The 25060-nt window shown below is 38.9% G+C and overlaps 1 protein-coding gene across 1 annotated transcript in view; it reads right to left on the bottom strand.

Annotated features, from left to right (window-relative positions):
* LOC127977916 (lysyl oxidase homolog 1) overlaps positions 1–12255 on the bottom strand; it is a 40367-nt gene extending 28112 nt beyond the window's left edge. Inside the window, exon 1 of the mRNA XM_052583145.1 lies at positions 12058–12255. The gene's annotated coding sequence lies outside the window, so the exon portion shown is untranslated. The remainder of the gene's footprint in view (positions 1–12057) is intronic.
* Positions 12256–25060: the final 12805 nt, after the last annotated feature.

Here is a 25060-nt window from a genome sequence, read left to right as displayed (position 1 = left end):
AAAGAGGACTCTTGTTTCCATGTCCAGCCCAGGGAGGGCTCCTGTTTCCAGGTGCCGCCCAGAGTGGACTACGGTCCCCACATAGGGTCCAGGGAGGGATGGTCCTGAGTTTAGCCCAGAGAAGGTTCCCGTTCCTGAGTCCAGCCCGGAGAGGGCTCGTATCCCTGAGTCTAACACGGAGAGGGCTTCCACAGAGGAAATAATTGTAGCTGAGGGCTTTATTGTCCCAATTAAAGTTTAATTAAAAAATGTTTTGAATTAAAATGATTATTTACACTCAATATGTAATTAGTGCACTAATGTTATTTCTTTTATAATGTACAATACTGAGGTGCAGATATGTGCCAGTATTTGCAATCAATAGTACAAATAGCAGAACATCCTGCTATTTTTACATAGTGTAAATATAATTTACACAGTGTAAATAGCATATCTCTTAGTGCACATAGCCGATGCCGCTTAATCCCAAGTAGGTCTATAGTTCCTTGTTTACAAAAAAAAAGAGAAAAAAAAAAAAAAAAAAAAAAAAACCTTGTATTCCCAGTTTTGCTCATCTGAAAGTGACATGCCATACAGACAAGTATGGTGACCCATACTCAGAATTTGTGCTCTGCATTTAACCCGTCCAAAGTGCACACACACAGCAGTGCACACACACACACACACCGTGAACACACACCCGGAGCAATGGGCAGCCATTTATGCTGCGGCGCCCGGGGAGCAGTTGGGGGTTCAGTGCCTTGCTCAAGGGCATCTAAGTCACAGTATTGCCGGCCCAAGACTCGAACCCACAACCCTAGTCAAACTCTCTAACCACTAGACCACAACTTCCCCATCTAGGCCATAACTTCCCCATCTGGCACAGGATCCCCTGGAATCACCTTATTTGAAGATACCATTGCTTTGAGCTAGTTAATTTGATCACTATAGTCATTACATTTATTCAAAACAATTTAAGGGAGATTCAGCATCCCTTGCCTCTTCTGATGGACCGCAGTTGCTGTCGAGCCATAAAGCACTTGAAAGAAAAACAAGATCAGAGAGCTAAAAGCACATTAGTCTTTGGTGTGGAAGACTGCCTTTGTCTCTCGCTGAGCCATATCTCTTTGATTTGATTATACAGTACTTGCTGAATATTGATATGTGCTATGCACAAAATGGCTTTATTTTGTTATTGCCTGCTGTGTCCTACACTTTTGCAGCAGATGAGTAAAAAAGCCATGTACTCTGTAACTTTACAAATAAGGGAAAGCAGAGTATAAGATTACTGCATGAAATTGGAATGAATTTTGGGACAGTGAGTTCAAAATGTCCCAAATATCAGATTTCGCCGTCCGTTCGCCGTCAAAATCAACAGTTGCCATGCTGTTTGCATTGGCCATGTGTAGAGCGGTAATGTCCTCAATGTACTGGAGAACAAGGCATGACAACATTCCTCACAGGATTATGTTTAAACTAACCAGCCAGCATTTTGAGCTGGCTCTGGGGAAAATGAACCTACCAAAACATGCAGACGAATAACAGATTGGTTTAACCACACATTTCTGGCAGATGCATGGCAACGTGCTTCAAAGTGAAGCCTTATATTGATGTTCTTGGGATGAAAGAAGGAGAGAAAGGTGAGGGACAGCTCTGAAGATTACATTAGCCACACTACTCCATCAATATGTTAAAGGATGTGTACTGTATTGTTAGATTTACATTCCTAAAAATAATAGCATAAAAAGGAGATTTTGATGCAATGCCATTTTGTGTTGCCTTTAATTCTATAAAAGAACAATTTTTGTTTTATTCCGTAGAACAATTTAATAATCTAAAGAACCTGTTTTACACAATGAAGAACTTTTTGTGCAATAGGAAGATTCCATGGATGTTAAACGTTCTTCATGTAACCACTGATGCCAATAAAGAACCTTTATTTTTAAGAGTGTATTGATATTTATTACAAGCTGGTTGAAGGTAAAGTCTGATCTGAGGTTTGAGATTTGTGAAAAGTGAATTGAGAAAAACAAGAGAGATAAGACACAGAGGATTAGATGCAACGAAGGGGAAATGTGCAAATTTGCTCATGATACCCTACTCGGGAATTGTAAAATACGTCTTTGGCACTCATCTGTGTTCCAGCAGACAATAAAAAAGAGCATGTGAATAACTGTAAGCGAGAAACACCACCAATATTCTGACGTTTTCAAAAGTCCTGACATCCTGTTTTCCGTTTGTGTCTGTTGTAGGAATATCCATCAGCAATGTTCAGTTCTACATTTCCCAGGTCATGAAAACAAATCCTGGGGCAGCTTTGCACAAGGAAAACCCTCAACAGATCAACAGGACAAAGCTTTCACAACACAAATAGACAGGGCTTTAACCTCCGCAGTGTGATTTCCGTAATCCCATACTGCAGACTTTCCTGTCCCAAAAAACATGTTTGATTAATCATCCAGACTTCTCTCCTAAGACCACTGTTGTCATTGCAAAGCTCATTATTTTCTAAGTAGGCCTGGCATGCTGTTAAAATGCCAACAGCCTTTCATTCACTTGCACAACCATTACAAGTCTAAAGCAATTACCCTCAAATTTGCTTGTGTTAGTTAGTAGCTAGGCCACAGCAAGAACTGACAAAAGTGCTCATTTATAGCAGCTTCAAGCGCCTGTTTTTTATGTTTTCTCTTAAAAAGGCAATACTTATTCCCCTTTAAGTCATTTATTTTGTTGAGTAAATGGGGCCAGGTGTGAAATCTAGCTCCAGTCAATTGGACGAGCTCTCAGGAGCCATTACGACCTTACCTTCTCTCAGAATGGTTTGTAAAGGACCTGACATGACTCACGACTGAATAAGTGGCACATGCCACTTATTCAGTCGTGAGTCAAGTCCTTTACAGACCATTCTGAGAGAACTTTCGGTTGCACTTTATTTTACAGTACATGTACTAACATGTACTTATAGTGTACATACAGTGGATTTATCTAAGAAAGTTCTGGTAATACAAGGTAACTACATGGGGTAGGGTTAGGTTTAGGGGTAGGTTCAGGGTTAGTACCTAGTTATTATATAGTTATTGTAATTACTATAATAAGTACATAGTATGTACATGAGGAACAGGACTGTAAAATAAAGTGCTACCAAACTTTCCTCTCCATTTGTGCAGCTTTTAATAATGTTGCATGCATACAAACCTGATCATCTGAGGATTAGGTTAGTTTTACTTTAGCCTAACCAACAAAGCTATATATATATATCAGTCTTTTGGCACACCAGCATAGAATTATGATTAGTATCTGAACCCTACAGTAGTCATTTAATTTAATTATAGCCCCTTTTACACATACTGTCTATACTGGTAAATTACTGATTAAATTACAATTAAGAGATCATATGTGAACAGGACTTTTACAAAAATACCACTAAATTAGTTTTGGCAATTTACCAGTGTAAGAAGTTGTAACATTACCAGAAAATTACCAGTAATGTGCACTGTGTCAATGCAGAAAATGAAAACACCAACAAAAACAGTGACCATGAATACCCCTCCATGTTTATAAACACAACACCGGGAGGCACTGCCGTTTAAAGGTCATTACTGGTTAATGATGTCACAGCATTTACCGGTATTTTGAGACTGGTGCATGAATGGTGCTTTACTGGTAAAAGGATATAACATTGTTGCCTGTGTAAACAGTGCATACAGTATTTGTATTTACTGGTAAAGTAATTTTACAGCAATTTATTGGTATTACTGTATGGCTCATGAGAAGAGAACTTGTTTGCAAAAGTGAAATGGCAATTGGAGGTTGATTTTGATGTTATTTTCTTTGCATCTTTATTTTAATAATTATATTTTATTGTATTTTATTTTTAATATTATTCATAATTTTATTATTAATATTATTCATTATAGTATTTAATACTAATACAATAAAACTATATGATTTTGCCAAGTAAGACATGTTCCTGGATCAAAATAATTGTCCAAAATATAGACTTAACCCAATCCCTACCCACTAAACCTAACTCTACTCATAATGTATACCTAAAATTAGTGGGAAATACTTACTAATTAACAAGCGTGTAGAAGCACTTAACCCTGATTGTAAGCCTAAAACAGATATTTCCTGAAAAGTTATATCTCTGTTCTCATTGGTTGATTGGAATGTTGTTCCTGGATCAACAAGGATGTTAATCCAGGATCATGTTGTACTCGGTGAATGTTCCTGGATCAACATTCCAATCAACCAATCACAACCAAGGGAATACCTTTTTTTAGGCTTACAATTAGGGTTAGGTGCTTCTACACCCTTCTTAATCAGCTATCATTTTCCACTGGTATTAGGAATAAATTAGGGGTAAGGTTAGGTTTAGGGGTAAGAATTGGTCTATATTTTTGGACAATAATGTTGATCCAGGATCATCAAAAGATGTTTATCCAGGAACATGTCTTACTTGGCAAAACTGTAAATATGTTTTTATTTTATTATGTTTTATTTATGTATTTTTTTCACTTAAATGATGTCAAAGCCTCAGTTTGAGTTAAAACAATGTGTACCTGAAAACAAACAAAAAAACAAACAAACACAGGAGCACACAATCTGTACATATTAAAAAATAAAAAATAAAAAAAAATAAAACTGATAATGGCTGATAAGGTTGAGAAAATACGCAAAAACCCTTGACTGTTTAAAGCAAAAATTCCAGGTCTACACATCAAATTCCGAACCCTCAATGACCTGTGAATACTAATAAACATTTTCAACCTAATTACACGGCTAGTTATTCCCTCAGGAGATTCCCTCACAGCAGCACCATATGCCTTCATCCACAAACCCTCCAGTTTATTCTTTGTCTCTCGTATATACAACATGTCAGACATAAAATCTCCTAAGCTGTTGTTTAGATTAACACAGTTTTGTATTACAATGTGCCAAAATCCAAAGACATGCGTATGATGCCTCGCTGTCAGAATAAGCCATTTCAGAGTGTTACACGAGGGGGTTCAAAGTCTGAATACATACTTTTAAAGACTTTTAAGCTTGCATGTGTTTCAAACAGGTGTTGAATGTCACGGTTCATCTTGAAATTCACTGCAGTTTGTAAGAAAGCCATGAAGGTCAGAGGATTCTGGTGTTATTCTCTATCAACTTCTGACATATATTCTTACTGAAAACCTCAATGTACAGCAGATATTTGTGTGCTTTTGTTGCAAATTTTTAGATGTTTTTAGACTTCAGCCAGAAATGAAAAGGAAAAAATTATTTATTCACCTTGATGTTGTTCCAAACCTGTATGACGTACTGTACAAAGGGAGAAATTATACAATTGATGGTCATTTTTTTTTTTTTTGATAAATGGCTAGGATAGATTTCAAGCTACAAAAATGATTGCAAAAGCAACACAGCATTCAGGATATTATTCAAAAATGCATCTTTTGTTTTCGACATAAGAATGAAAGTCATAATGGTTTGGAACGACAAGTAGGTGAGATCATTTTTTTTCCCTTTTGGTGGAGGAATCAGTTACATTGGCTTCAAAATGAAGGAATATAAACTTCTAATGTTTAATCATTAAAGCATTAATTCTCTATTAATTCATCCATCAATACAATGTGTTTTATGTTTGTGCAGGTAAAAATGCCCTATTCTCATCTTCTCTCTGGGCAAGTAATGCACCCTGGCATGAATAATACTGCATGTATTGCTGTAAGCAAAGTTTCTCACAGATGGGTATCAGACAGAGGGCCTTACTCTTATCTTAAGCAGTTAGCCACTCACTCTTGGGCTTCAGACCAATTCTGCTTTGAGTTAAATGGTAACCTCAGTTTCTTACTCTCTGAGGGGAAACAAGGCATGGACACACTCACAATACACAGTTCAGTTGCTCAACATAAGTGTATAGCAAACACGCAGTAATTTGAGCTACAGAACGATTACCTTATTCATTCACCATGAGATTTACATGGTACACTATACTTTACTGTGGTACAGTCATGTAAAAAAAAAAAAAAACTATTAAAATTACCCTGCTATTTGGTACTTTTTTGTTTGCTAAAATTAAGTAAAAAAGGCTGGATTTACCATATGCCACTTTCTGCCACCTAGTGTTGACTGAATTAAAAGCACATTCAGTAAAACATTTGTGCAATAAATTTTTTTTTTTTTTTTTGGGGGGGGGGGTCAACACCTACTGCACTCTTTAGACCACTGCTCTCTTCAGCAGCATCTTATTTGCAGATAGAAATTTTGAGTTTGCTGTTTCACGTCAGAAAATAAAAATACAGATGACAGAGAATGAGCAGGTCAGGAGTGCTTTAAAACTGGCTGATGTCGGCATGTTAATTCTTTCTGTTATGACTCTCATAGGAGCAGAGCATCACTTCATCTCTTTCCCTCTCTGCATCTCTCCATCTCTAGAAAACTAATCAGAGTGCTGTCCTGTAGCCGATGCACTACTTCATTAATTAAGCCCATATGTCGCTCCTTCCTCATAATGTAGGATTTTCTCCTGACTGAGCATTTGCTGCGCTGGAACAAATTCATCACCTAGAACACAGAAATACTGCAGCCTAAAGTCAGCACCTTACATTACATATACTGAAGCAGAGATACTGCATGTTTTTGAATGGCCAAAGTAAGTGGACAATAAAAAATTGAAACGTCTCGGTAACGTATGGTAACCCTCGTTCCTTGAAGGAGGGAACGGAGATGCGACATCGGTGACCGATGCAAAATGGGATATTGCTTCGATTGACCAATCTACTTCGAGTGTAAATTAAATGAGCCAATGCACATTGGCATGCAATCATTGCATCCAGCTTCCGGTGATCACAGCGTGAGTATAAGGCGGCAGCAGGTGCGATTTCATACCAGGTTTTCGCAGAAGAGAAAAGCCGATGTCCGTTTGCTCAGCAGCGGCACAACAACCATGGGGACTGGACGTTCCTTCAGGGAACAAGGGTTACCATACGTAACCGAGACATTCCCTTTCAATCGGTCACTCTCGACACCACGTCGGTGACCGACGCAAAATGGGATCCCTACCAAAGCGCCATGGGTGCTGCCCCTTCCAGTGCCCTGTGTGAGCCGCCTGCCCCTCTATTATGTGTAGGCCGGGGCTCAGAACAAGTAGTTCCACTCACCATTGTCAAAGCACTACCTCACTGGGTGAGATTGGATAACATTGGGAAAACGTACCTGTTCTGCTTGGAACAGGGATGCTGCAGACGCCCCATCCTTCCTGAACAAGGTCTCAGGAGCAAATACACATAAAGCATCCATTTGGGTGTATATGGAGAAATTTGAGGTGATTAAAACCCTCTTGGGAAGGCAGAAGTCTGCCGGGGAAACACAGGTTCTAAGGTTACCGTGGACTATACACATACAATTACCGCTTAGGTCTCAATATAGAACCCAGCCTCTCATGGTTCTCACGGATTCATCATGAAGGCCTGGCACCAGATGCTCCACTGCGACCAGCGGTCTAGGGTGATGGAGAATCTCAACAGGGTCAACAGTATGGACACTCTGGAGCAGTTTAAGCAAGCCGACACTAACCGGGCCTCTCAGTGTCAAAACACGTTTGAGATGAGAACACAAGAGGATACCGCCTCTACACAAAGCCTATAGATCCTAGCGAGCATGTTAGGGGTCACCCAGCCTGCAGCTCTACAAATATCTGTCAGCGAGGTGCCACGAGCCAGCGCCCAGGAGGATGCAAAACTTCTGGTTGAGTGAGCTCGCAACCTGAATGGGCCAGGCACACCCTATGCCTGATAAGCCAGGGTTATGGCATCCACAATCCAGTGGGCCATCGTCTTCTTAGGGATGGCATTCCCCTTCTGCCGGCCTCTGTAACAGACAAAGAGCTGGTCTGAGGTCCTGAAGCTTTGTGTCCGGTCTATGTCACATCTCAATGCTCAGACGGGACAGAGCAAAGCCAGGGCTGGGTCTGCCTCCTCCAGGGACAGCACTTGCAGGTTCACCACTTGGTCTGTAGTGGGAACCTTGGGTACGTAGCCAGGCCGGGGCCTCAGGATTACCTGTGAGTCAGCCGGCCCAAACTCTAGGAACGACTCATCGACCAAAAATGCATGCAGGTCCCCTACCCTCTTGATGGAGGCCAGTGCAAGCAGGAGCAGAGTTTTCAATGAAAGAAACTTTAGCTCAACTGAATGCAAAGGCTTGAACGGGCCCTGCTGTAGTGTTTAAGCACTAGAGTCAGGTCCCAAGAGGGTATAGAGGGGGGCCGGGACATGGAGTTTCCAAAGGTCTGGATGTGGGTGCCAAATGGTGCCCCGTCTCTGAGTCAGTAGATCCTTCCTCAGAGGAATCAGCCAAGGAGGGGCTGTCGCAAGGAGCACAAGTTCGGAGAACCAGGTCTGAGTGGGCCAATACAGTGCCACTAGCCAGACTTCCTCATCGTCCTCCTGGACTTTGCACAGTACTTGCGTAGGCCCCGCAGCCAGCTGTGTGCCAGTGCGTCCATGCAGAGAGTTCCCTCGGTCAGCGAGTAGAACAACTGGCAGTGAGTGGTCTCTGGAGAAGCAAACAGGTATACCTGAGCGGCTCCGAACCGTCTCCAAATCAGCTGGACCATCAGGGGATGGAGTCGCCATTCTCCTGGGAGCACTGCTCGAGACAGCTCGTCGGCTGTATGGTTGAGCAGGCCCGGAATGTGAACAGCACGAAGTGACCTCAGAACCTTCCGACTCCAAAAGGAGGAGGTGGCGGGCGAGTTGTGACATGCGGCGGCACCGCAGACAACCTTGTCGGTTGATGTACGCAATGGTTGCTGTGTTTTCCCGTTCGGACCAGCACATGCTAGCCTCGTGAGTGACCTTTGAGACTGTTCAAGGCAAGGTGCACGGCTAACAACTCTAAATCAGTGTTGATTGAATGTTCATATGTGACCCTGCAGCACAAAAGCAGTCATAATTGTCATAGCTATATTTGTAGCAATAGCCAACAAATCATTGAATGGGTCAAAATTATAGATTTTCCTTTTATGTCAAAAATCATTAAGGTATTAAGTAAAGATCATGTTCCATATTTTAATTTTGAAAAATGTACCCTTATGACTGGTTTTGTGTACCAGGGTCAAATCTAGGGTTATTTATAATTTTATATCCAGTGTATTTTTAAACATATTGGCTGATTAATTGGAATATTGTGCTTAGTCTCTAACTCACTGGAATGCATGCACTTTTGATCTTTAGTGTATTATAATACTTTGCTTCATTAATAAATGTCACTTAAATGCAGTTCTGCATTGCCTGCAGAGTGTAGATAATAGCAAACTTTCAATCATAAGACTGAGAGAATGTATTTTTACGTGTGTGTATGTGTGTGTGTGTGAGAGAGAGAGAGAGAGAGAGAGAGCTCCCATGTTGAGCTTGTCCTTCAGAAGAGCTGAGAAATGGAGAGTGGTGACAAAGGTACAAACATTATTCTCCTCCTGCTATATTTTGAGGTCTTTATTGCCGTCTAATGCACATCACTATTCATCCAGCACTGTTCCTGACACCTCATAACACACAAAAACACAAAAACACACACACACACACACACACACACAAACACGTAACGTCCTTTATTCACTGCTGAAGTAGCCCACTCAGAATGCCACACTCGTTCTCACACAGAGAAAATGAGAGCGAGAGAAAGGGAGGGAGAGGTATGAGGAAGGTGAAGTAAAAGAGAGATCAAGGATGAAGCACACTGGCTCCAGTATGCCACAAAAATGTCACAGCGGGCTCCGGTATAAATCACTGACCGCTGTGATGTGTTTACTCATTACACTGAGATGCAGTTCTGTCATCCAGAGTCTCATTTAGTCCCCCAGAACCCGAAGCCAAGGCCGCCATGGCCATTTTATCTCACAATAATGATATTGATGATTTACAAAAGCATGTTTATGCTCTTTAAATGTGTTCACGTACAGTTTGTTTTTACCATTATTTTTTTTTATTTTATTTTTTTGCTAAAAGATGCAAATAAAATAATGTGTTATGTTTATTTGGTTATTTTATTAATGAAGCTCATAACTGAATTATCAGTGGTTATTAGTGAATGTTTTGAAATGATTTTCAGCATTGCTTTCAGTGTAGATTACAGTATGGCTATTTCTGTAGTAAACTACTACAGAGTATGTTTTGGGTCTGGGTTCTTTAAAGTGAAGAGAAATTCATTATTTTTCACTTTGAAAACTGTTTTTAATCAATTATTTCAAAAACTAGAATCATGGAGTTGGAACCTAATACTCAGATATTGAGTGCGTTAATCAAGTTTGAGCTGTTTTAACAATCTATCCAGACTCCATACGGAACATGACATTTTTGAAGGCAAGATAATACACATCAAGAACAAATACACTTAAAGGAAAGTGTAATTGTTCATGGTTTGACAATCTAGGTGCTCTCCAGAGCCTCTCTAGCTGCTTTTACACATAACACAAGGCCACTTATTCTAATACCACATTCACATCACCTTCACCACATAAATACTTTTAGCAGAAATTAATTAATTTTTCCTCCCCTCACTCTATCTCTGCCTGAGATAAAGTAACAGTCTATTTCTGTTGCTTCTGAAACATGAACACAGTTGTTTTAATACTCCAGAAAGACTGACACAGCCTCACAGCTTTAATATAAGAAGTCAAGCAATCAGGCCCTGATTTAAATCTGACTGAAGGCATAAAGCCCTGAGGTGAAGAAGGAGGGCAACCGCCGCTGAACAAATGAAGGTAATCCATCTGTGGAGCAGGGGTGAGATACAGGTCCACATCTCTGATACACACACACACACACACACACACAGAGAGAGAGAGAGAGAGCTGTCTGATAGCGAACCTTTAAATGTCTGGAGGCAAGCTGAAAATAGGGAGCTTAATAATGAGGATTTACTGTCTGCGGTCAGTTTTCTTGTAAATGACTGCCAAAGGAAGTCCATAATCTTGTTTTGGTTTTGTTTCTGTATACAGCGAGGTGTGTGCTGACAACAATATGCAGTGATGAAGGGCATTTCTATGTTTACCATGAGAATTTTAATGCCATCATCAAACAAGGGTGTCATGTTATAATACAAGCTTGTAAAGGATCATTTATTATATGGACAGCTCTGACTCTACATTGTGATGGGATGGGCACATTCTGTGTTTATAAAATGCTGCTGTATTTATATCTAACTGTAAAGAGCCAACAGATTATTTCTGCAAAATCTTTTAAAGAATCAAAAACATGCGTTACCGGATTTACAACTGAATCAAAATTTGGGTTGCACTTTATTTTACAGTACATGTACTAACATGTACTTATAGTGTACTTACAGTGTATTTATCTAAGAAAGTTCTGGTAACACAAGAAAACTACATGGGGTAGGGTTAGGTTTAGGAGTAGGTTCAGGGTTAGTACCTAGTTATTACATAGTTATTGTAATTACTATAATAAGTACATAGTATGTACATGAGGAACAGGACTGTAAAATAAAGTGCTACCAAAATTTGTTTGAATATTTTAAACCAAAACATATAGCATGGCCTGTGTGATATAATTACTGAATAAGAAACACGCACACAACCAGTATAGTCTGAATCACAACATATGACTCAAATGGTTCTTCTTAGTGAATATAAAACATAAAGTGTAACAAACAATCACAAACAAATTACTCTTTATAATGGTTATTTTACGGTAAATAAATAACAGTCAACATGACCAGTGAAGTCTGAGTGACCGACAAGTTTCTCTTTTAAACCGGTTCTTTTATACAGAATCACAAACATACAGTGTGACCAGTATAGTGTGAATCACAAGGGAATGACTCTTTAATTGGGTCATTTTTCAGTCAATCTATAACATACAGTGTGACCAGCGTAGTCCGATTCACAAACAAATGACTCTTTTAAACTGGTTCTTTTTGTTTGGTTCATGTCTAATATGTGCCTGTAGTGTCACTGTGTGAATCTAAGGTTTTCCATGTCCCGTGTTTCTGTGCAGATGATAAACAAATGACTGACTAATACATGTTGAACATCGCTGTGTTTTCTAATACTGTTTTGTAAAAGCTACTCACAGTCGTGTTGTTTTAGGTTGTAAAATCAGGGTAAAACACATCCTCTGGTGGCTTGTTATTCTGCTCTGGATGGGCTTCCCAAGCTGTTTTCCTTTCTCTCACTTTATTCTGTCTCCAATGCCAGCATCAGCGCAGATTAGTCACACTGTACTGTCACTAATGCAAGACAGACAGACTCCAACAGACACGTATTCTCAGATAAACACGGCATACAGACTGAGGTTACTCTGAGGGGAACAGACTTATAATTACTTTTCCTTCTGTCAGTGTTTTGTCAAACTGTAACAGCTATTGATTTCTCAAATGTCTGTCTGCGTTCATTAGGAAGGTGTGTATCTGTTTGACCCTTCTCTGCCAGTATGATTTTATAACATGTTAAAAATCTGCATGTTTGTGCATTTTGCCCTAGAGAAGAGTTGAAGTACCTTAACTACCCTCAAAACAACATCTGTCGCCGGTTTTAAGGAGGCCAACCTCCCTCTTCCTAAATTGAAATTTAATTAGGGTGTTAAAAAATAACTGCTGATATTTCAGGGAGTTATTTTTATATGTGAGAAGGCCACAGCATTAAGCTATAAATGAAAGCAAAGAAACTGCACCTCAAAATGTTGCATTAAATATTAAATCTGAAACAGTGCTAAAATCCCTACCATTCCAGCATCGATTAAATTGTACATATCATACTCAAACTCACATCATTTCCCTAAACGATTTTGTAATAACCTTAATGGTTAATACGGTTGTAGTGAATGCCAAATGTATTTCTTTATTTGAACTATACAGTGTTGCTTTGGACCCTATTGACTTTCACTGTATGCATAAAAAGAGCTAAAACATTTTTCATAATATTCATAATGTTTTTCTTTAAGATAATTTCTGAAATGATCAAATAGTTGTTAAAATGTTAAAACAAACTTGTGATTCTTCTGAAGGATATGCGATGTTATGTGCATTATTATTTTAGTTTTATTGAGACACTATTGTAGCTTTTTAATATTTTGAAATAGAATGTTGTTGTTTTCATTTTCATTTTAGTTAAAATGTTAGTAATTTTGTGGTGCTTTCTGTAAAAAAAAAAATATATATATATATATATATTTTTTGTAAATATGTCTCTTTACACTTAAGTTATTTTAGTACCTCATAAAACTCAATGAGAAAATGAGAAATGTTTCCTTGGCAATAGCTGAATTATGTCTTTATGATTATTTTATTTTGATTATTGTTACTGTTTACATGCCTTTCGATGGTGAAATGGTTTTGTTTTCAGATTTAGTTATGGATAATAACCCTGATTGTACAGTAGCTGCTCCACACAGCCAGAATCAGCATAACAACTAACAGTATTTTCTCAGATTTTACTTTCAGTATTTGTTCAAGAATAATGATCTCATTTTGATGGGTCAAGTTGTTGAACACCAAACTAATGGCGTTTGAAATATGTATCCATCTTTTAGACATCAGAACAGTGGCGGTTCTACATTGAAATACACCCTGGGCGAGACCCCTTTCGAGCGCCCCCCCCCCCCCCCCCCCACACACACACACAAAAAAAATAGCAAACAAAGTTCTGCACAAACAGCAATATTTTATATTTTATTATAACAACTGTTTTCATATGATGTGAGATCATTGCATGCATGTTTCCAATTTGCCATTCCTGCACTTGTTAAATTGATGTTCCTCTTGGAAAACAATTTGCAGCAGAAGCAAAAGAGGCTGTTGTTCTTAACTGAAGAAATCAGCCAACTTCTTGCCATCTTTTCACCACTTACTAATGTCTTATTAAAATATTAGTGGTGGCAACTTCTCCCATTACTCTCATTCCTACGGAAAACAAAGCCAGGTGGCACTTTACTTGGTCCTCTGTGAACCAGCTCAGTCCGAATCCTGTCAGTCAGATGTGAGGGCCAGTGGGGCTCAGTGGGGGTTCAGCTCCAGGCATTTCTATCAGACAGCATATTGGCATATTACTCAAAACACATAGCAGTGAAAAAACACAGTCCTACTCATAAATTATCAGAAATAGTAAAATTACATTAAATTGCAGTTGTCTTGTAGCCCACACACACACACACATACACACACACACCTAGACCCGGAAAATAAAAAAAAACATTTATTTATTATTTTTTTTTCCCCCATGTCATCACATTTTTTTAGAGCATAGAAACAAATAGTAAAAAAAATACATTGAAAAATTATATTTTATTCACGTTGTGCTATGGTCACTGGGACTCAGTTGTTTAAAAAAATATAATGACTTTAAATTATATGTATAGGCAAAAACAAAAACTTTTTGGGTTTCAGGATATTTTTCAACCAAAATTTGTATATCAATCTAACTTTCATGGAGGTGCCATTAGGTTACTGCCTCAAATTATACGCATGACACACTTTTAGTTATGACTTGTAAAACTATACTTAGGAAACTATACTTAGCATACTGTGTAGCAAATAAAATGCCCTTGGTTATTTACAGGGCCTAATGTTAAACCAACTGATGGAAATGATAACTGAACTTTTAACAGTTTTATTGCAAAGCACAATATTATAAATTAGATCTCGTGATTGAGTTGAAACCAAATTATTGTTGTATAAGCATAGCAAGCATCATAGCAAAAAGGCTAACAAAGAGTTATACCCACCACCAATTAACATTAGCCCTTCATTCATGAAATGGATACTGTAATCATACAGAGACAATAGTTGCATACCTTTATCTTTTGCTCGTTTCTCCTCTTCTTCTTTTCTTTTTTTTTCGAAATTGGGCACCTGGCTTTGACCTTTTCTTCTCCATCTCTGTTTATTTGGCACTCGACAATCAACAGATTTCCCATGCCCCCAACTGTCATTCAGGACCAGAAGTCAAGACTAAACCAATTCACCTTGATGACCGCATAATCGTTTTGTATTACCTAGTTTCATTTGCAGGAACTATAGGCCTGTATTATAACATTATGAATGAAATGTGCGTTATTTGGAAGAAAGTCGAGGTGTGTGACTGACTTTAGCTTATTATTAATTATATTACTAGTGTGGATCCCCCGTCCCCGTCCACCCCCGCCCTGTCCGTTCCATTTGAGAGAGACCCAGAGGTGAAATGTCGCACGCGCCTCTCGCCCCACTCCCTTACACTTCTCTCACAACACAAAGCTTCAGTGGATATTTTCAGCAAGCAGGGGCGCCGGCAGCTGCAGGGAGCGCCAATTTGCCAATTCCACACACAGTGAAATGATATAAATGACGAAGAACCGCTTTGCGACACAGAGGATATTTTGTTTGTCTGCTCGTGCTGCCGCCCCCAATGTGTCACGAAAAAATGACGCCCCGGGCGGCTGCCCGGTTCGCCCGTGCCTAAAACCGCTACTGCATCAGAAAGTTGTGGAAGCACAGAACTGGAATAAAACAGTATGTTTTCTCAGCACAGTGAACTGAAGGAAACTTTGATGCCTCATGATACGACCCATTTAATCTGGATGTTAGCTTTTAATTAGACAAGGCTCTGTCTTTGGCTGCTTTACGTCTCAGTCTGAGCGGAAAGCCGCTAGAGGCGCCAATCTATACAAGTTCAATTTGTAACATTTGTGCCTCCAATTAATCAGTACTGTCCTGATAATGCACACCTAAGGTTATACATATGTTTGAGAGCTTGAGCATTCACAGGTGAAAAATTCGGAGCTGTCTGGAGATTAATCATGTTTGGGTGGAAGCAGAGCGAGAACGAGCGAGAGATGTGCCTCGTCTCTGGAGGGAACGGCTCTAGGCATGAGTGACTCTCAGTGGGTCGAAACTGATTAATTGGCAGCCTGTTGAATGCTGGGAAAGGGACTGACCTGGACACACATCAGAAAGCACAATGTGAAGGCCGGGCTGAATGCATTGGCCACAGTAGACGTCTCTCACTCTATCTGTCGCTCCCTTTGGGTAAATTGGTCCCATTGGACAGAGCTGTCTCACCTCGTGGTGCCAGAAGCACATGTCAATAAAGTCCTTCTAGCTGGAAATATGATGAGGTGCATGTGAGGGCAGAGGTTAAAGGTCAAAGGTGAAGCTTTCATTTTTGGTATCAATTTGTATTTATTATTACATTTGTGTTAAGTTCATGTAGAGCCTCTGATTGTCATGTAGAACAATCAAACACAGAGCTATTTTAGTTTTTAACATTTGATTTTAGTTAAAGTTTCGGTAAGTTTGTGAGGTCATTTCCTTTTATTTATTTATTTATGTATTTATTTATTTATGTAGTTGTGGGGTTTTGTATAATGTATATATATATATATATATATATATATATATATATATATATATATATATATATATATATATATATATATATATATATATATTTCTTTTCTTTTTTTTTTTTTCTTTTTTTTTTTTTTTTAGGTACTTTAAATGAAAATAAAGGCTAAATAAATACATTTTATCTCAATAAGTAAATATATTATAACTCAATAATGTAAATTGCCTGACCTGTAAATGCAGCTTTTTAACTTTATCGTTAACTGCATTAAATTATTATGGGCTTTTTAATGTTTGGATTGTAAATATTTCCATTGTTGTTATATACCATTTACCAAAAAATAATACAATTTTGGTTTTGGAGGCATGCAATTTTATGTATTTTTTTTTTTTTTTTTTTTTTTAGCTCATGTTATTTTAGGTAACTAATATTTATTTATTTATTTATTTATTTATTTATTTATTTATTTATTTATTATTCTGTTAACAATAACACTGGTGGCATTTTGAGATTTTTTTTTAAGTATAATAAAACTAAAAAAATAAAATTGTAGTTTTTATTCAAAAAAAGAAAAAGAAAAATACATTTAATTGTTTTACTTGCCATTTTTCGTAAATGTATTTATAAATCAAAATAATCAAAATCAAAGAAGGATTTGCTTCTACATCCAAATTTTCAAACTTCAGTGTAATTTGTGTGTATATAAATGGAGGTGCTAGTCATAAATGTTTTAGATGAGTTGAGGACCATTACCTTCATTTATGAGCAAGCGCTTTGTTAATTCAGAGACAATTTAATCGATGATGATGAGGACAACTTCTTCGCTTCAGTAGTGTGTATTCTGTGCGCGTGATCTAAATATCAAGACAGAATCACTCCACTGCATACAATTAAAGCAAAGCAACAGCAATTTTTCAATTTGCTCATGCCTTTCAAATTGATCTTTTTTTTTTTTTTCTCCTCACTGCAGAAAGCCATTTGCCAAAGAAAACAGATGGTTTGTCATTTAATGAGTATTTTGTTCTTCTTAGATGATTTGGAGTTTATCTGCTGTAAACTGAAGGCATGATTAACCTGAACGTAGTGTTACGACTTCTAAGAAAAGAGTTTGATTATCAAAAGTCTCTTAAACATACACGCAAAACATCAGTTATAGCAGAAGAAGTTAGGATGTTTGAGACATTCCTTCTGGACCTCCATCTGATCCAATGAATATAAATGTCACATCCAGAACAGCAGATGGCAGAAGTGGACTATATTTCCACCTTTAGTACAAGACCAAAGGTGGCTATGCTTTTCTCCTTCTCTCCTCCCCAACACATTTTAATGGTGGTATTTCTCTCTTATATAAGAATGCAGTGTCTTTTATGCTGCTCTTATCTGCAAGAAATGACTCCGCACTCCCCCATCAGCTCTCAAACATGTTTTATCATATCTGGAAAAGTGCCACGCTCAGTCAGAAATCACAGTCTTCCTCATTTCTCCCAAGTGATCCGGCTTTGATCACTGACCTAATTAATGGAGCAATTGATACACGTAAATATCAGATTAGCTATGCAAATGATCGTGCAGCAAAAACATGCCCTCGTTTAGAAGTTACACTGACTTTTCCACTGAATTACACACGCAGGCATCAAACAAGATCTTGCCTGTCAAACACCAAACTGTTCGAACCCATTTTACTTCTGTAATCTGATGTGTTCAGTGAAAAAAATATGAGACTGGGGCTTGATTTTATCCATTTGGAAATTGCTTGGATTGCAAAAAGTGGATGTTAAATACCAGAAGGGACCAAGTAGATGATCAAACAGAAAGAGGAATTCATGATGAATTTGTGATGTCAAGAGTCATTTCAGAAGCATTTTGCTGAAATCTTATGAAGACAAACATTATTATATTATATTATATTATAGTCAGGATATACACTGGAGACAGAGGTAAGTGAATTCAACACAGTTTTTATTTTTATTTTTACAAGAGTTCATGAAAGGTGAGTAGGAGTTAATTCCAGGTGCGGGTTCTGTGCAGATCACTTAGTGAGCGGCGAAATGCAGGTGAGTTCGTCAATTGGCGAGAAGTCAAAACCACACAATTCTGGAATACTAATACTTGTCTCTTTTGCTTTTACAGGGGAGGCCACTGCCCAGAGAGTTTTACGAGAACACAGGAGATATCGAAGCTCGTAGGGAATTCAGGTAACTGGTTTATCACAGGAGTCCTGGAGACAGGAGAACAAAGACACACAACTTAGCTTCTCAAAGGTAAGTATACATTACTTCTGGAGGTCTTCTGGAAGCAAGGTGAGCTGGAGACAAGATTGTGAGGTCGATTCCTGTTGGAGGCTTGACGGTGAACTGGTGCTGAGGTGAGTGCTTTATAGTGCCTTGGTGAGGGTGATCAGGTGCGGGTGATTAATACTCAGGGAGCGTGAGCATTGTGGATTGGGTGAGACTGGGTCTGCCTGGTCCATGACACTACAACCCCCCCCACCCTCCAGGATCCGCGCCAGCGGACCTTCCTCTCCGGCGTCGTGGGGGTCCGCTTCGGTGTCGTGGAATGGGTTTCTCTGGATGCTGGGCATGAAATTCTGTGAGCAGACTCGGGTCAAGAATATCTTGACGAGGCACCCAAAACTTTTCTTCTGGTCCATAATCCTCCCAGTCCACCATGTACTCTAATCGCCCACCACGACGCCGGGAGTCCAGGATCTGCTTCACCGTGTAGATGGGTTCAGCGTCGATGGGTTGTAATGGGGGTTGTCGTCAGGGACCTGGTCTGCAGAAGGAAAAGTGGGGTGTATTCGTTACTGAGCAGGAAGTTGGAGTCGGTAGGTGACTGGGTTGATCTGTCAGGAATGGTCCTATGTACCTCGGGCTTAATTTTCGACATGTGGTCAGGCTGGTAGGTAGGGGTTTGCTGACGGTGAACATCCGTGAAGTGTTGATGGCGGTTTACAGCCTGTTGAAGGTGGTGGAGTGCCTGGTTCCAGACTCCCTTGCTGTTTGGGAACCAGGTGATCACTGTGAGAACATCAGATGGTTCCCCAGACCAGGGGAACAGGGTGGGTTGATAACCGAGAATGCATTGGAACGCAGTTAGGTTGGTAGATGAATGTCGGAAGGAATTTTGGGCATATTCAGCCCAGACTGAGTACTGGTTCCAGAGATTTTGGTTGTGGTGGCAAAAGGTTCTGAGGAAGCAACTGATGTCCTGGATCTTGCATTCCCTTTGACCATTTGTCCGTGGGTGGTAGCCAGAAGTGAGACTTACTGTGACGTTGAGAAGGGCAAAGAACGACCACCAGACCCTCGAAATAAACTGAGGCCCCCTGTCCAAAACAATATCTTCTAGAATGCCGAAGTAACGAAATACTTGTTCAAACAGAAGTTCAGCTGTTTCAAAGGCTGTAGGTAGGGCTTTCAGGGGAATCAGTCTACATGCCTTTGAGAATCCATCTATGGCCACAAGGATGGTGTTACCGTCCGAGACTGGGAGATCGGTAATGAAATCAACCCCAATGTGGGACCAAGGGCGATGGGAAATCGGTAATGGGAGGACCTTTCCAGTAGGCAGTTGTCGAGGTTGGTCATGGCGCAGAGGGCCCATCCTTGGATAAACTCCTTGATATCCTCTAGCATTCTTGGATACCAGTATTTCCTTTGGAGAGTGGTGAGTGTCTTACCTAATCCGGGATGACCTGTTCCCACAGATGTGTGAGCATCTGATGAGGGGCATATGATGGTCTTCCCCGAACCTTTTGCAGCTTTCACATTTCTGTCTGTTTCACTGCTAACTTGGGCACTACTGGCCATGGATGGTTTTGCTTTGGTTAAAAAAAGTATTGCAAAAAGTATTTTTTGTTTAAATCCCATGACTCTGTATAGGAACTGCTGAGGGGTTTTGTGTTCACTCTGCTTGGTGCACATCAATTCTTGGAGCAGCTTTGTGCTATTTTGGTCCCCCAAGTGCAATTGTAAGAATCCTTTTCGTTCAGATACAGTCATGTCATCCTTGTTCATCAGCATATCTTAAAAATACCTGGCTTGATAATTCACAGCACACCTCTGACAACATCGGCATTGCTGAAGTTCTCTTTTAGGCCACTGTCTATTTGCATGAACACATTGTTGAACGTGATGTCTGATAAATTATCGCCAATCTGGCCTCCATGTATCTTAAACTCACAGGGCTGGATATACTGAAAACCCCCCATAGGGAACGGAAAGTCAGGAGCTACACTTCTGGGTTGCTCAGTCTGGTTCACGTGTGCTGTAGTGGCGCCCCCCTGTGCTTAAGTGCGAGTCACGTCAGTGTTCTGGGTCGGTGTCATGCTCTGGTGGATTTTTCTGCCAAGTTCTTCATATTCTGCTAGCATTGTATGTATTTCGGTGTTTGTTTCAGATATGGCACCCTTCACATTCCCTGAGTCAGGTGCAACATGTGCTGGTGTCTGATAAGTGTCATGAGTGATGGGTGGATGTAACATGTGTAGGGTGAGTGTTTGTATCACTATCAGATTTAGATGTGTTAATCTGTTTTGCTGATTTTACCATCTCTTGAGATGACAACAGTTCACTCATGCCTTGGTCCTCAGTCTCTAGCAAAAGTTCACTGGACATGAAAGCGTTGATATGGTCATAACTAACCCCACTGTCCTCCAGATCCTGTTCACCGGTGCCTTTAGATCCGCCTTCTAGCGTCACATCGAGTGGATCCCGGATGAGCCCCCAAAAACCTGTTGCAGGCCCAGCCTCCGGAGGCCCGTCAGACAGATTACTGTGCCTGTAATAACAAGATAAAATGAATAGACCGTACAATAGAATAGACCGTAATATACATTGTGTGTATCACAAAAGCTTTGTGTGATAATCTGACCAGACATTGACATTGCAAATTAAATTTGAGAACTGAATATGTCTGAAACCGATTTGATTGGTTTTGTGAACTGAATCAACTTATTCATTGAAGAGATCTGACTCAAAGTATCATTCTTCTCTGCATGTTCTCTGTTCTATATTGTTTCCAAGTCATTTTCTAACAAACCATTGTATACCTTGAATATATTCAGCTCTGTGAAGAATTTCACATGTTCCTTTATCGTAAGTCTCTTTGGATAAGAAATAAGTAAATAAAATAAAGTCTGCTAAATGCATACATATAACTATGAACTGGCCATCAATTTCCATCAAGAACTTGATTAATCTTTCATCTTATATACTTTTATGTCACATTGGCGTTTGACAGCCCTCATTCACTGATTGTTTGCAATAAGCAAGTGCAATTTAAGTATTTTTGGTTGAACTATCGCTTATAGGAAGCAGGCACGTGCACAGGTAGGGCTCAACCTGTGCAGAGCACGTGCCCTTTTTCCCCTTACACTCCGAAGTGCCCTTTTTTTGGTGGTGTTTTTTTTTTTTTTTTTTTTTTTTTTAATCAATGCTATTGGTCACCCTTTACGCCTGTCTGTCTGTTTTACCAAATTAAAGTTCTTAAAACGAGCTTGTGTAAATCTTATTCGATCCTCAAGCTGTCAGTAAGCTGATAACTCCGCCCCCTCTATATTCATCGAATCAACTGAAGTTCCACAGCAGCTGCACAGACACCACCTGAGCTGAACAAAGTTTTGCGAAGGGTAAATAAATATCTTGTTGTTTGAATAAGTACTACTAAACACTGTATCTATAAAGGCTCATATTTTATTTATTTGATGTCTGACTGACGTCGCCTGAGAGAGAGGGCTAGCATTTGCCATCTAGTCATAGCCAATACATAGCCAACACAGCCTGTGCATACAGTTGCATTTCATCTTTTATAAAATGCTAATTTGGCCAAATGCATTTTACCACAGGAAAAACTGAGCGCTCCGTCTATATAGCTAAAAAAAACTAGTTTGTAAACTAGATGAAAATGTGATGTGATCCCGGCAGCGGCAGGCGCCGTCGCCGTTTTAATGGCGGACAGAAAAAAAAATCACATTTGCACACATTTGCTGGTCAAAAACGATATATTAATAAGTAATACAACAACATATAGCTAATTTGTTTTTACCATTGGAAAATCATAACAGGTGCGCCCCCCGCTGTTTCGTACTGGAACTTACACAGCGACGAGTGATCCTCGTCACCTAGATAACATATATTTCTAAGAAATTCTTCTTTGATTTATGATTGCTGATACACTTAATTTATTAACATTTCGGCTAATCATGTTATGGTATACTCTCCGCTCGTCCTCACATGTATAAAATGTTGTAAAACATGGTTTTACTACAGTAATGTAGTAGTTACTAAAAAAAAAATTACAGAAGATCACTGAAATCTTTATATTTTATCATGCAGAATGTAATTCATGATTATTCCAAAGCTTCATTTTTTTGATCCAAAATACAGCAAAATCAGTAATATTGTGTAATATTTTTACAATTTTAAATAACTGTTTTCTATTTGAATATTTTAAAATGTAATTTATTTTTGTGATCAAAGCTGAATTTTCAGCATCTTTACTCCAGTTCAGTACTCTTCAGTGTCACGTGATCCTTCAGAAATGCTTTTCACTGCAACTGTACTTTTCACACTATTTTTATTTATTTTTTCATTGCTGGCTTATTTTAGCGAAAGTGTAGTGAATAAGAGACCTTCAAGAGACCAACATCCCTGGTCCACCACAGTATAAGATTTTTGCCAGATACATGGGTCACAGAAGGTTGCTGTTGTATTAGGTTTAAAGAAGCCTTTAAAACCCTGTTTATCTATCTTATCTAATTATCTAATATTCTTATTATGGTTGTTATTAATCGTGAACAAATCTAAAGCTTTTGAGACTATTATTTTGTGTTATTGAATTTGTCATGAAGATGTGACCATTTCTTCCTTTTATGCAGGCTTACTAAATAATCTTGATATAAAAGGGGGGGGGGGTGCCCTTTTTCAGTTTCAGCACATGCCCCTCAAAAGGTCTGTGCACGGCCCTGATAGGAAGTAAATATAATTCATGTTGATTTTAAAGAAGTCCAAAAAAATTAAACCAGAAGGCAAATGTTTGAGAAAACAATATTGGATCATACAAGAGTGAGTGGAGGAGGATGAGGAGGGTGATGGACTCGGGCCCTTGATGTGGAGAGAAAATAATGGAAAGGCAGAGAAGCTTAAAAAGTCATCTTTCTAAAATGACTTGATTTTTTTTTTCCTGCAGGCCTGTGCCCTGTGGTAATAGCGATGCCTGTCACAGCTCTTTCTGCACTGGAGAGTCCAGGGATTAACAGCGAGAGGAAGCCCAGCCGGACACAGACGCACTGGGCCGAGCACACAGACGGAGACCGGCCTGCTCCAGCGCTCAGAAACACGGAGACACTTCAAATGTTTGCTCAGATTTCACTTTCACAGTCCAAGTGTCTCTTTGTTTTACAGGGTGAGAGCAGGACTAAGTGAATAGAAGAAAGTTTTAGGGGTTTGAGGCCCTCTAACCACAGATGAAGTTGACGTGCAGCTCCAGTGATTGTCATTAGAGAGAGTATGTATAGTGGGAGACCAGGGCTAGCTGCCACACTGTTAAAGGGGTAGTTCATCAAAAAATAAATCAGTTCCAAATCACATTAAGAAGATATTTTGATAATCAAACATGTTTGGGTCCTATTGACTTTTTTATTTTATTTTATTTAATTTTAATTTTTTTTATTTTATTTAATTTAATTTAATTTTATTATTTATTTTTTATATTATTATTATTATTTTTTTAATAACATATAAACCAAAACCGTTTAGTTAGTATATATATATATATATATATATATATATATATATATATATATATATATATATATATATATATATATATATATATATATTTATTTTATTTTTTTTATTTTTTTTTATTTTTTTGAAAGTCAATTGGGTTCTTAATAGGGACACAATCCTTAAAACCCCAAAAATGAAGATTTACTAAAAACGTACTTTCAGATTAGTAGAAATGTAGCACTGTATCAGTGTCTCATCAATGGATGCTCTGCAGTGAATGGGTGCCGTCAGAATGAGAGTCTGATAAAAACATCACAATAATCCACAGCACTCCAGTCCATCAGTGAACATCTGGAGAAGACAAAAGATGAAACAAATCCAGTGGGGTATGTTGTCAATCAGAATCTGCATTTGAAACCATCATGCAAAACACTCCTAGAGTAAAATCTTATGAAACTAGGCCCAGTCTCCTCTGCTATACAGATTGAGTTATTTAGCATATGAAGTCTGTATTTCTGCAGGAGAGTAACTACATGAGCATGACTCAGAGGTCAGAGTTCAGAAGATATCACTGGCATTATTACTGTACTTGTTACACACACGTTTACCTGCACATAAACCCTGCCAAGAAGTTTCATGTAACTAAATAAATTCATGTGTGAAGTATATTCCACATAATATTTAGTTTCTAATTATTTTATTTGCTTTACTTTGTGTTGCATTGGAGTCACACTGCTCCATTCTTCTTTTCTTAAACATGTTCTGATTGGGTTTTGATTGTTTGATTGGGTTTTGACATGTCACGTTGACTGTGGACAGGGAAATGTCACTGTAAACGTGTAGTTCTCATCTTCTGCAGCCCCAGTGTTGAGTTTTGTCCAAATTTGCTTAGCTGCACTGGTTCTGTGTTAGACATAAACATAAAGATCTGAGACAGTAATGGGTCATTATGCATTTTAAATGTGGCCAGATTCGGCTGCGTGGAAACGCTTCTGGAGATGTAGGACCCTGCACTTGAATACAC

Source organism: Carassius gibelio, chromosome B18 (genome assembly GCF_023724105.1).
Source record: "Carassius gibelio isolate Cgi1373 ecotype wild population from Czech Republic chromosome B18, carGib1.2-hapl.c, whole genome shotgun sequence".
In the NCBI taxonomy this organism is placed as follows: domain Eukaryota; kingdom Metazoa; phylum Chordata; class Actinopteri; order Cypriniformes; family Cyprinidae; genus Carassius; species Carassius gibelio.
The sequence above is the reverse complement of the archived record's forward strand: the minus strand, read 5'-3'. Positions and strand labels throughout refer to the sequence as shown.